The sequence below is a fragment of the Tamandua tetradactyla genome, chromosome 24, assembly GCF_023851605.1.
Source record: "Tamandua tetradactyla isolate mTamTet1 chromosome 24, mTamTet1.pri, whole genome shotgun sequence".
In the NCBI taxonomy this organism is placed as follows: domain Eukaryota; kingdom Metazoa; phylum Chordata; class Mammalia; order Pilosa; family Myrmecophagidae; genus Tamandua; species Tamandua tetradactyla.
The window spans coordinates 8,688,119-8,701,250 of NC_135350.1; the positions used below are offsets into that span (position 1 = coordinate 8,688,119).

At 36.2% G+C, this 13,132-nt stretch overlaps 1 protein-coding gene and 1 long non-coding RNA gene across 18 annotated transcripts in view; one reads left to right on the forward strand and one right to left on the reverse strand.

The window, feature by feature from the left end:
* The window catches only part of CAMK2D (calcium/calmodulin dependent protein kinase II delta), a 348,954-nt gene that overhangs the window by 320,497 nt on the left and 15,325 nt on the right, over positions 1 to 13,132 (forward strand). The gene's annotated exons all lie outside the window — the stretch shown is intronic.
* Positions 2,127 to 6,169, reverse strand: LOC143668014 (uncharacterized). Its single transcript, XR_013168242.1, has 3 exons — positions 6,096 to 6,169; positions 4,903 to 5,252; positions 2,127 to 3,874 (listed from the first exon to the last, which is right to left on the reverse strand). It is a non-coding gene; the product is annotated as an uncharacterized LOC143668014 (long non-coding RNA).

The window sequence follows — 13,132 nt, forward strand, 5'->3', positions numbered from 1 at the left end:
TTATATGTCTATATCATTTAGTAATGCTTCTAGTAAATCAGTAAAGTGGCCCTGATTCTCTCCTTTTTTTTATTCTAGCTATTGATTTCTTCCATAATCTCTTTGATCTTTCTTAGGAGAAATTAGGTCTAAAGTACTAAAAAAAAAAGTAAATCTTAGTCCTGGGTAAGTGCATTTTTAATATTCTGCTTGATCACAGGTCATTCCATTGTAGACTAAATGGAGAAATAGATATTAGCAAGAAGAAGCAGAGATGTCATAACTAAATGAAAGAGCTTAATGAAGGCAGGCTATGTAAGAATATAGGGCTTTCATTTTTACATCTGGAATAGTACTGTTTTCATTATTCAATTTAGTACAACAAATATTTTGTGGTTATTGCCAAAATATGGTATGCTAAGTGGACACTAGTCACCTTTCCTTCCCTCAAGGAAAGAGCTAGAAAAAAAAAAGGAAAGTCTGGGGGAAAAAATAAAAAACAATGATTCTGTATATTCTGTATGTTAATGTATCAAGCAAATTAGGAGTCTGAGCTAATTCCACATGAACTCTAGTGTAAGTCCCTAGTAGAGAGAATTGCTATCAATAGCACTTAACTAAACTGTATTTGGTTATTGTGTATTCCATGGGAGGAAACTCAACAAGGCAACTCTCCTAAACATTTCCAAGCTTTGAAATGTCACACAGCCAATCAGTTTAAGGCGATTGGCTATGCTGTGAGTATCGGCAAGCAGAAGTTGGGTATAAGGAAAGTGCAAAGGTGCTGTGAATCCAGTTTTAGATGTCCTATACCAGAAGGTTTTTTTAGCCATAAGTTATCTGTGTAATGCGTGTACTGGTTAGATTTAGTGGTACATGTTCCCTTTCCATATCTGGGCTGTGAGTTTCCCTTTCCAAATATCTGTGCCGTGTCAAGACTAAGTCATTAATTTTTCATGATAAGAATAATTCTGTGGTAAGAAAAAATGTAAACAAGTAATTATTGATGTTTTTTAATGATTTTTCTTCTGAAATTGAGTTTCTAGAAAGTTGATCTATTTAAGACTATTTGTATTCATTTGCTCTTCATATCTCTTCATAGAGTGAGAGACATAGTTAAATATAACCAGTTTTAATCCATCATCAACTATGAGGGCTCAGTAGGACTGCTTAAACTCCCTCAGGTTCCTCATTTGTAAAATGGACATCGTAGTATCATCTCCTTCTTTGAGATGTTGAGAATTAAAAGAGAAAATGCATCTAAAGTGCTTTTCATAGTGTTGAGCACATAGTAGCATTTCAGTAAGCATTAGCATGACTACTGTTATTGTGTGTCATACTCTGGTTAGTCTCTGCATATACAAGGTTATAATGGAGCTGTCATGTTCAAGGGCCTCACTAGCTGTTTGTTAATCTTCAAATTCTGGTAGAAAATTCCTCTTAGTATGTGGAAGCACAAAAGCAGATCACTGATTTGGACTGGGGTCATCCTGGAAGGACTTCTCACAGATGTTATACTTAGTTAAGGAGGTAAGAAACTATTAAAGGGTAAAGAATTCTTAACCAAGAGAAGGTAGGAGAAAGCAAGTGTGTTCCAGGTAGAAGGCACAGAAACAAAGTATGGTACATTTGAAATACTACAGGCAACTGAGGATGTTACTGAAGAGTGAAGTGCAAGTTGAGGAGTGGTAGGTGATGCAGCTTGAGAAGTAGGAACACGCTGGTCATAGGGAGTCTTGAGCTATACTAAGTTGAACCTTAATCAACTACTTGAGTTGATCTGATAGACCCTTAGGGATATCAGAAGTTTTTAAGCAGGAAAGTGATATGGTCAGATTTCCACAGGTAGATCAGTCTGGCAGTTCTTTTTTTTTTTTTGCATGGGCAGGCACCAGGAATCGAACCCAGGTCTCCGGCATGGCAGGCGAGAACTCTGCCTGCTGAGCCACCGTGGCCCACCCAGTCTGGCAGTTATTTATCGTATACTTTTGAGGGGTACAAGACTGAATAGGGCAAGACCAATTTTAAGACCATGTCTGGAAGGAGATGCATGGTGAAAGGAATACTGAACTTTGTTTTGGTTTCACTTTTTAATGAATGAGTCTGGATCATATTTATAGGATAAAAGAGAACTAGGAATGGAGACGTTTGCTGTTCTTTTATGTATTTATTTAGTCAGTTACTCTTTTAAGAAATATTTATTGAGAAATTATTGGTTGCAGAGCCCTGTTAAAGACACTGGATGTTAAGATGTGAGAATATATATAGGATTTCAACTTTTATGAAAGTTATATCCTACTGGGAAGAAATAGATAATAAACAAGTTCATGGTTTCTACCAAAAACTAATCCTTGTGAGAAAAAATGACCCCAAGATAGCTAAAGACTTGATATTAATTTATCCTCATAAAAACTCCATGCATTAAGTAGGTCCTATTAACCCCAAATTTTCAGAAGAACCATAATAGGCTTAGAGAGACTAAGTCGCATAGCCAGTAAGTGACTTAACAGAAGCTGGAATCAGGTTTTCAGCCACTGCACTGAACCACTTGTGGTTCTAGAGTCCCTCATAGCTTACATACCCCAATATTATGTCCTACAAAAGTATTCCAGAAAGGTTATGGCAAGGAGATGGTCTGGGAGATTCTCTAACAAATGTAAAGAATTCAAGGTAAGTCACACAATCTAACCCTGCATCCACGGGAGTCATCGTTTGCTCAGGTGTGAGGTACTATATAATGAGGAGAAGAGTAACCATAACTAAGGGTATTGGCCTACCTTTTGTAAAAAGCCTCCAAAGAAGCTTAAAGTTTATGCTAATCATAAAAGTTTAATTCAAAGGGCTATAAATTTCTTAACTTCACTGATAACAAATTATTTGTGAGTTTTTGCAGAGTTGTCTTTGAATAGAAGCAGTCAGCGCTTTGCATTTATATATGTAAAGTGCTTTACCATTAAGGACAGGCTTTAGGGCTACGTTCTTTTTTTTTTCATTCTTTCTTTGTTTTTACCTTATTTTACCTATTCAGCAAGCTTGTGAGAAAGATCAGAAATTTTAACAAAAAGTAGGGACTCGGGATATTACGGCAGCCCAAAAATCTTGCGGAATAATGCCAGCCCATAATGGCCTTTTTGCAGAAGACTAAGTACTTTTCCAGGCATTAAGAATTTTAAAGCTATTCCTAATGTAGTATTCCATAAAAGAAATGAAGCAAGGACCAGTAGATTTCTCATTAGAAATTAGAAGCCAGGTTATTAAAGTCCATGGCAGGGGGGAAGAGATGGGGGTTGTAGATACCACGTCAAAATCAGGACTCAGAATGGGATGGGAGGAAGGGAAGCTTGGATAGAATGGGTAATAGCCCTCATCTTCTCCAGTAAAAAGTCTAAGTTTGACAGGCCTACTCTCAGAATTTTCTTGTTCAGAATACCCTGGAGACATCATGAACATAGCATAACCTGACACATAGCTCATATTTTTAATAAAATATCAACAAAATGATTATATTTACTTGACCTAAGTAAATCTATTGCTTAAATAGAAAACAGAATTTCTCATAGCATCCCCTTTCTCATTTGAATAAAAAGTGGGATTTTTCTTTTCACCTTCACATTAGTCCCCCTGATTTTATTCAGTTTTGTTTTTGACCTTTTACTGTTTTTCCTTTAAGGCTGGTTTCTTGCATGCTGCTTATGCTCCAAGGAACTGGCCTTGTCTAATATTAGACCTTGGGGTCACTAAGAATGTAACTGCCATGAATCATTTTTATTCTTCTCTTATTTCCAAAACTGATGCATCCTGGGACAAGGCAAAGTTAAATTTTCCTTCCCGTAGTTGCAACATGTGTTGTCTTCTTTTTTCCATTTTCTCATTTCTAGTTGGTATCCAGACAATGCTAAAACAAGGAATAATAGGCGCATTAAAACATAAGCTACAGTCATGTGTGAGCAAACAGAAAATGTCAGAAGCATGTAATACAGTCACTAATTCCTAACAAAGTAACATCTGCTTAAACTGTTTGAATTTATTCATTTTAAAAATACTGAACATCTACTACGACCTGGACATGGTAGCATAGGCTGAGGCTAAAGAAGGCTTGGCTGTCTCCTCAGGGAGCTCTCGGTTCTGTAGTATCCTCTTTAATAAAATTGCATCTGCTGATGCATTTCCCTGGTGAATGGCTATTTTTGAATTATGTTACAATTTTATCCTATGTAGAAGAATAAAATTAGTTTTGTCCTTAAAACTTAGTGAATTAGGTATTCAATTTTGTTTTCTTTAAAAACAAGCATAGAAGCTATAAAACTATTTTCATGTCTAGATTATAGATTAAATTATAATTTAAAAATTTAAGTTCACACTGGCCCACAGAAAAACAGTGCCCTCATCGCCTCCTTACCTCCATAGTTCTATCCGCACTGGCTACAGTGTTGTGTTGTGTTGCTCCAACCTTTTTACGTATGTTTCTGATCAAGCATATCTATTAAAACTGAAACTGATGTGATCATGTTATATTCTAGTTCTTTTAATACTCCTGGATCATCATCTTAGAACATTCTTTACTGCCTCAGTTTTACTTACGCTCTACATCTAGGCTACCAACAAATCCTCCTGGTTCTTCCTTCGAAATACATTTGGAATTGATGACTGACTGCTCACCAACCCCACTGCCCCCATCCTCTTCCAAGATACTACCTTCTTTTGTCTATATGATTAACATATATTCTTAGCTGGTCCACCTGCTTCTGCATCACCTGCCTTTAGACTATTCTCAAACAGTAACCAGAGTGACAATTTAAAAATACGTCAGATCATGCAGTGCTTCTGCTCAGTATCCTCTAGCAGCTGCCCAAGCCCTCCATGATCAGGGTTCTCTCGAGACGTGCCTCCCTTTACATAAGATCTCATCTTCTATGTATGTACCTCAGGAACACTTTCTCCCTTTGGTATTCTTGAGACGTCAGTCAGGTCGTACCCCCAGTCCTTTACACTTGCTGTTTCCTCTGCCTGGTGTGTCCTGACACAGATTTCCACGTGGCTCACTGCCTCTTCTGTTATGCTTCTGCTCAAATGTTCCCCTCTGTTTCTCCAGGGAACAGAGTCAACAGGAGATGTGCAGATACAGCATTATATATAATGTAAATATTATGTGATCGCTTATGTGAATTGACTCACATGGCTGTGGATTGGCAGATTTGAATTCCATGGGGCAGGCAGCAAGCTGGGAACTGGAGTGAAGGTTTTTGATGAATTCCTCAGGGGAAGCTGGCTGGCTGAAATAGAGATGGAAATTCTTCCTTCTGATGGCTGACATCATCAGTACTCCTTCTAAGGCCGTCAGCTGATTGGATGAGACTTCTGTCAATGCTGAAGGCAGTCTCCTTTGTTGTCTGTAGATATACTCAGCCAAAGATGAAATCAACTGGCTAATGATGTAAATATACAAAATATCCTCAAAGTGACAGTTGCATGCTTGACCAAACAAGTGGATGCCATAACCAGGCCAAGTTGACACACATCACAGTCCACCCTTTGTCAACTTGGTGCCCATTCACATCTCCTTAACCTTTACTTAAACTCTAAATAAAAACACTAGCAGTCATGTGTCTGCCTAACATAATTCAACTGCCCTGCTTATAACTGGAAACGTGCTAACTTCCCAGAAGAGGGACCAAGTCCTTGGGTAATATTCACACTTAAACTTGATACCCTGTACATTACATATTGTGACAGAAAGTAAATACAGCATTATATTATATGAGGGAAGAAAACAAAAGTATTTACTTATGTATATATACAAACATATTCATAACAAGGAAGAAATATTCACAGCCTTTAGAGTCCTCGTTTCTGCAGCTGTTCATGTAACTGCTATTCATACTGATCACTACCCGCTTCCACTCCCCACTCCATGTTCCCTTTCCCCTCAGCAAGCACAGCAGCTGGCCATGGGTCTTTGCCTGGTAGAATGACCCAAACCTTCATGATAAAGTTTCTGAGCCATTAGTAGTCCTGCTTGGTTTTTGCAGTTTTTCCATTGGCTTTACTTATAGGGAATGATACTACTAAAAGATGCCCTAAGGCGTCTCCTGCATTCTGGTCAAACTCTTTTTTACCTCCATTGTATATTAGCTGTCCTATTTCCTCTTGGTCATCAGGATCAAATGCCCCAGCCAGCTCAGCACCTTCCTTCTTCGCCCATGATTCAGAGGCATGAGGAGCCCAAAGTGGTGACAGTCTTCATTTCCACTTCAGTGGAATCATTGTTGTGTCTCCTGGTAGAAGCTCTCCTCCTTTTGGTAGACTTGTAGACCAGCAGGGTTTAAGTTTGCAGGAAAAGGAAGCAAAAATTTTGCTAGCCATAGCATATAATGTTGCTCTTAAAGATTGTGATTGTACAGTTCAATGTTTCCTCAAATGATAACCATCTTGATTCTTCAAATTAAAAAAGAACAAAAGAAGTTCTTCAAAATATTATTTTTTTAATTTGAAGTAGGAAATTCTTCCATTTGGAATGATATGGTGGTGGTGTTTATTTTCAGTAGAATAATCAAATATTTTCTTTTTAATCTATACCTGACCTCCTTTATTCTGAATTATATTTTCACCAAAGATCATATCAAACTATATAAAGGTAAGCTGAAAGGAAGTGCAAAGATATTTCTTAACAACAGCAGAAAAGAGATCTTGCTTCAAAGAGACTACTGTATTTTTTTTTCAAAAAGAATTTTGACTATTATAGAAACACTATGAGCATGCAAAAGTGTATATTTAAATCTCTCTTCAAGAAACAAAAGCTCTTCATTCGTAACTTTTACAAGTATAAAGAACAGAAGACTAAGAAAAACACCTAATAATGCTATGTGAATATATGAAGGGCTAATAAAAATAAGGTCCTTATCTGTTAATGAGTATACAACAAATAAAATTTTGGGGGGGGGTAAGTATATTAACTTATATTAACTGTATGTGAGTTGGCACCCTTAGAGTCTATACTAGAATTTTCTAACATAAACATTGTTGTGAGTTATTGAAGAATTTTCTCATCAGGATTATTTAAATCAGACCTCACTTCTCATAGGTGGTGTGTGGTGTAATCCACCTATGCAAGTGCTAGAAATAACTTCTTTTAAGGCACTCTCAGCGATTGTCCCCTTCAAACTTCTAAGTCACTATCTCCATGCTATCCCCAGATTATTTTTTTGTGTGTTTTTTTTTTCCACAATCCTGAAGGAAAATGAGTTTTATTTATTTTTTTTGGTATGGGGGGGCACCGGTAATCAACCCAGGTCCCCAACATGACAGGTGAGAACTCTGCCACTGAGCCACTGTTTCCTGCCCTATATTATGTTTTTTGTTTGTTTGTTTGTTTTTTTGTTGTTGTTTTTTTTTTTAGCTCAGATGCAGCTTCATTCAGTGTTTTAACATGATTACTTTACAATCAGGTATTATTGTGCTGTCCATTTTTGAGTTTTTGTATCTAGTCCTGTTGCACAGTCTGTATCCCTTCAGCTCCAATTACCCATTATCTTACCCTGTTTCTAATTCCTGCTGGTCTCTGTTACCAATGACATATTCCAAGTTTATTCTCGAATGTCGGTTCACATCAGTGGGACCATACAGTATTTGTCCTTTAGTTTTTGGCTAGACTCACTCAACATAATGTTCTCTAGGTCCATCCATGTTATTACATGCTTCATAAGTTTATTCTGTCTTAAAGCTGCATAATATTCCATCGTATGTATATACCACAGTTTGTTTAGCCACTCGTCTGTTGATGGACATTTTGGCTGTTTCCATCTCTTTGCAATTGTAAATAACGCTGCTATAAACATTGGTGTGCAAATGTCTGTTTGTGTCTTTGCCCTTAAGTCCTTTGAGTAGATACCTAGCAATGGTATTGCTGGGTCGTATGGCAATTCTATATTCAGCTTTTTGAGGAACCGCCAAACTGCCTTCCACAGTGGTTGCACCATTTGACATTCCCACCAACAGTGGATAAGTGTGCCTCTTTCTCTGCATCCTCTCCAGCACTTGTCATTTTCTGTTTTGTTGATAATGGCCATTCTGGTGGGTGTGAGATGATATCTCATTGTGGTTTTGATTTGCATTTCTCTAATGTCCAGGGACACTGAACATCTCTTCATGTGCCTTTTGGCCATTTGTATTTCCTCTTCTAAGAGGTGTCTGTTCAAGTCTTTTTCCCATTTTGTAATTGGGTTGGCTGTCTTTTTGTTGTTGAGTTGGACGACCTCTTTATAAATTTTGGATACTAGACCTTTATCTGATGTGTCGTTTCCAAATATTGTCTCCCATTGTGTAGGCTGTCTTTCTACTTTCTTGATGAAGTTCTTTCCCAGATTATTTTGTATAGGGTTTTTACTGTGGTCTTAGTCTCAGTTACCATAATACAGGCATGAATTTTCTAAATGTGAAAAGTTAATTAATTACTCTTCAAATAACCTGAGTGGTATCTTTGATGAATGTCCATTTTTTAATTGAACAAGTAAAGCAAAAGCAAAATATCCATTCTCATAAATATGTGTGAACTATAAGCTTAATTCTACAATAATTTGGTACTTTATGATAATTTATTTTTGTGATACATCCTGGAAGAAGTGAAAATGAAAGTAATATTTTGCTAGTTCTGAAATATATGATTCATAAATTTAATTTTTACTACAATTGCAAGGGTTAAAGCCCAAATAACTTTACTGGATCCCTAAAATATAGCTAAGATACTCTAACAAGCACTTTTAAACTAATTTTGTAAGCTAAATTTAGAGCAGAATATTTCAGAGTTGTGTTGGTTATACCATGCCAATGTGATGTGAAGTATCACTTAAAAAGAAAAGGCATTTGCTTCCGTGACTCATTAAGAGCTTCTGGTCTGATAGGCTATTTTCACCCTCCCAAATTGAGTTTTGAAAAACGTAGGTACTAATCACAGAAATGGCTCTTGATTCTAGGATTCATATCTACTGCATCTGTTAAATGCATGGGGACATTAAAAGAGTTACAGGAATTCACATCATTTGGAGAAAGAGAGAGACAAAGTCAAATGGGAGGTATAGCCTTGCAATTATATCTTCACTGACTGCTGCTATATAACTTTTCAATCCAGCGGGTGGAGTCTGACATCTCAAAAAACTACAGTAATCTTAGACATTTTACATACAGGTATAAACATTGCACTGAGCCCTGCTGGCCTTAGAATCTACATACCTATATACAAATATATTGTGCAATTGACCCATCAAGAGACTCATCATTTCTTCATAGTTTCCTAAATTAGGAAATATATTCTTTAATTATTTTATTTGTCCTATAAATTTACTGTTAATTACTATTGATTATAGTTATTCCAGCACCTTTAAACAATATCTGAGAGAATTTGAATTCTACAATTTGTTTTATTAATTGACCTTCTTCCCACTTCATTATGGAATAGATAATGCTTAAACTTTATAATGAGAACACAGGCTAAAATTTTTGTTGTTGCTAAAGATGTACAATGATGAGAGATGTTGTTGCCGTATTCTTTAATAATAATATCTGCTCTGTTATCTTGGCAGTCTCTTCAAGGGGAGTGGGTCAAAATGGGATAAGTAGAATCACCGAAAGGTAAAATGATTCATGATTCACGCACTGTTAGGAATAAAACAGTGTAGCTTCAACCTTACTGAGAAAACAAGGGTGGGAGAAACAGTAGAAATGCAACTAAGAGCCTGAAGCTGGAAACAAGGAGGAAAAGACCTTTAGAAATATCACATGGGACTCAAACTTGGAGGCAGAGTAACCTGTTTGCATTTTCTTACTATTTCAGTCATCCAAGTTGTTTCTCAACATAAAAATTCAAAGACATCACATTTGAATTAATATTGGCAGAATTTTTTGTCGTTTGGTTTGACTTTTGTTTTTTGCAGACCTAACAAAAGGTTAAAATGTTCATATAACATAGAGAACATGCTCTGCTGCTCTTTCCGTGTTTTTGACCCAAGAGAGCACTCATAAGTCTGTTAGTTGAATTGTTCAGGAAATGTGTAAAATAAATGTACCCAAGAATATATTGAATTCTCTATTTTACTAAATAAAAAATTTATTCCTTTTTTGAAGGGATGGAATCAATTAGTAACAAGAAACTAAAGTAATTATAAGTTAAACAAAAATAACAAAAATCACTGAAAACATAAAATCTTTCTGTGGCTGTCCTGAAATTAACAGTTCTCAATATGTTATGTATTTCTGGCTATTAATACTGAAAGACAGAGCTTTAAAGCTTTGATGGCTTTAGGCTTCTGGCCGAAAAGATACATGCCATCTTTCAGCTATTATATAATACTGACTAGAAGGATTAGTTGCAGTCATTACAGCTCAAAGATTTGGGAGAATCTGGATTTCTTTTACTGAAGAAAGGGAGGAAAAAGACAACAACAAAAAAGGAACTTGTCAAATATTTTTAAAATCCTAAGCTTCCTTGTCTATTTTCCAAGTCTAAACTTTTTCTCTTGAGAAAATAACTTTGGCCATCACCTTTGTTCTGGAGTGGAGAAAGGTGCCTCTTCAGAATCATAGGATTTCTCATATCATTCGAGTGTAGAAACTTTGATACCAGAGAACTAATAATTTATCATCTTAAATCCAAGATGTTAGTATGAATCTTGACCCACCTTCTTAAAATCTTTTTCTTCCATGTCATCTCTTAACTGGCAGTGGTACCTCACTCTCTGATACATGGAACATCTTAATACTAAAAATTTTTAATGGTACCAACAATGCTGTGTTCTTTCTAGCTTCCACAAGTCCGTTGAGGGTGGCAGAGCAGTTACACAATTACAACTCTGATGTGACTGAACTTAATATCTTCATATAAGTAAAGGTTCTGTATAAACATAAGATAGTTCCTTTGGACTCTTAAACTTTTATTCAAACTGTTTTTGATGAAGATCTTTATAAACACTTTCCAAAGCTCTTAACATACCTCTTTATCTTTTTAAAAATACTGAACATTTTCCTTCCTCAGATCCAGAGTCATTTTAGAAATAGAATCATAATCTTCTTCTGATGATGGTCTAATGGTATCTTCATAAACGTTTGAAAATCTAAATCTGTTTGTTCTTACACTAAATCATCTCGTTGAAGAGCTAGAGTTTCCTGTTCTTAAATGTTTATTTATTATGTTAATCATGTGTTGTTAAGACATAAAAAATTTAACTGGGCTAAGCTTAATGGCACTTCTTCTCCGACTAACTAAAAATGCATGTTTCGAAATGCAAAGTACAAAAATGGTTTGAATAATTTAATTTTTAAAAAATCTTTAGGGCCTCCAGAGATTAAAGAGCTAAATAATACATGGTATTGAATAGGTGGCTTCTGGATAAGTGAACTTTTCAAGAAATAATAATTTATTGAAAGCATTCATGAATAAGTATTTTGTAATTGACAGGTCATACATTTGAATAAAATATTAGTTTGTTAAACATTTCAACTATAAAATCTCCAATGGGTTTAATTTTAAAAGGCAGAGTCAGGAACATTTCTGTCCTTAGTGTTAACTAATAGATGGAGCTAATGAAATAAAAATAAAGTCACTAAGAAACAAGCTGTTAATTGCACAGGAAATGCCAAACATAGCTGAGTTGATAAGTATCTTTTTCTGTAAAACTACCAAGAGCATTAAAATTATCCTAATTTGTATATTTGCTTAAGATAATAAGTATTCTCGGGGTTACTTTTGTTAATGGCAGCATGGAAAAAGACAATAAAACCATGGGATACCCCTTGTGTGAAGCTGATATAATAATTAATTCAACTGTAGTCCAGTAATTAAGTGGTCAGTCACCTTGTGAGAGAAAGTTCAAAGGCTTTTAAGTGGTCCATTTAAGTTTATGATTTAGAAATATTTGAGTCAGGCCCCATGGGCTGGGAAGGAACATGGATCAGTGAATTGAACAGCAGTCGGGAAGCTTAGCCAAATAAAGCTCCAGCCCTGGCCTGGCTTCTGAATTTATTAGATGTTTCAAGCGAGGCACTTAACCTCCCTGTCCTTCATGTCTCTGGCAGCCAAATTTGCACTGATCTCTGAGAAATGTAGTAAAAAAGTTTAGTTAAATAGAACTGAACATAGTGAGAAATAGTGAATGAGCAGAATTGCTAAGCTAACATGATATGCTAAAAGTCTGCTAGATAATAAATCATAATTGTTCAGCTTTTGATCTCAGTATTTAGACACAGTTCATTAAAATATTTCAACATCCTAGAGAAAATTGGTTTACGTGTATACAATTCAATATATTTCCTAGTCTAGGCTTTATTGTAGGCCAGCTAGATTCTTGGATAGTTTTATCATCAAGTAGTTTCACCTCAATAAGGTGATTAATCCAAAACCTACACAACTGAACAGCTTGAGTTCAAACAACTGGGCTCTTTCTCTGTACTCAATTGACTAAAAATGTCTGACTTACCTCATTGGACCTGAACAGATCTAATCTAATGTTACTCTTGGCATCTAAAATGGCCTCATATATGGTGGCCACGCCACTGATTCTGAGGTCTAAGGAGCTGTGTGTGCACAGCCCATCCATACTGCTCTCACACGTGATCTTCCTCTACATAAGATGACATTTATCTGGTGTTTTAACACTTTCACAAATATATATATATTGTATAGTTATTTATTCATACATGCATGCGTTTACAGACACTCAGTACAGAATGGTCAAGTTCTGGTCAAGTATGAGCACCCTGGGGTAATACCACAGAAGGACTGCAGTAAGACCAGGTCGCTGTGTGGGAGCACTCAGGAAATGTCATACAAAGGGGGTGACATTTGAGCAGGGTATGGAAAGGAATTTCCAGGAGGAAGGAACAGTGGGAGAAAAGGAAGGGAGCTCTCAAAAAGCCGGGATGAGTAGAGGAAGTGTGAGTTCCATGGTGTGGCTGGGGAGTGGGTTATGTGGGAGCCAAGGGAAATGAAGTGTCAGTGGTTGAAGCTGAAAAATTAGAACAGGGAAGAGCAAGGGTTGGGGTGAAGGTGGAGAATGAGAGGTTAATGCTTTAATTGGCACAGAGATTCTGTTTGGGGTGATGGAAAAGCTTTGGTAATAGAAGGTGGTGATGGTAGCACAACATTATTAATATAATTAATGCTACT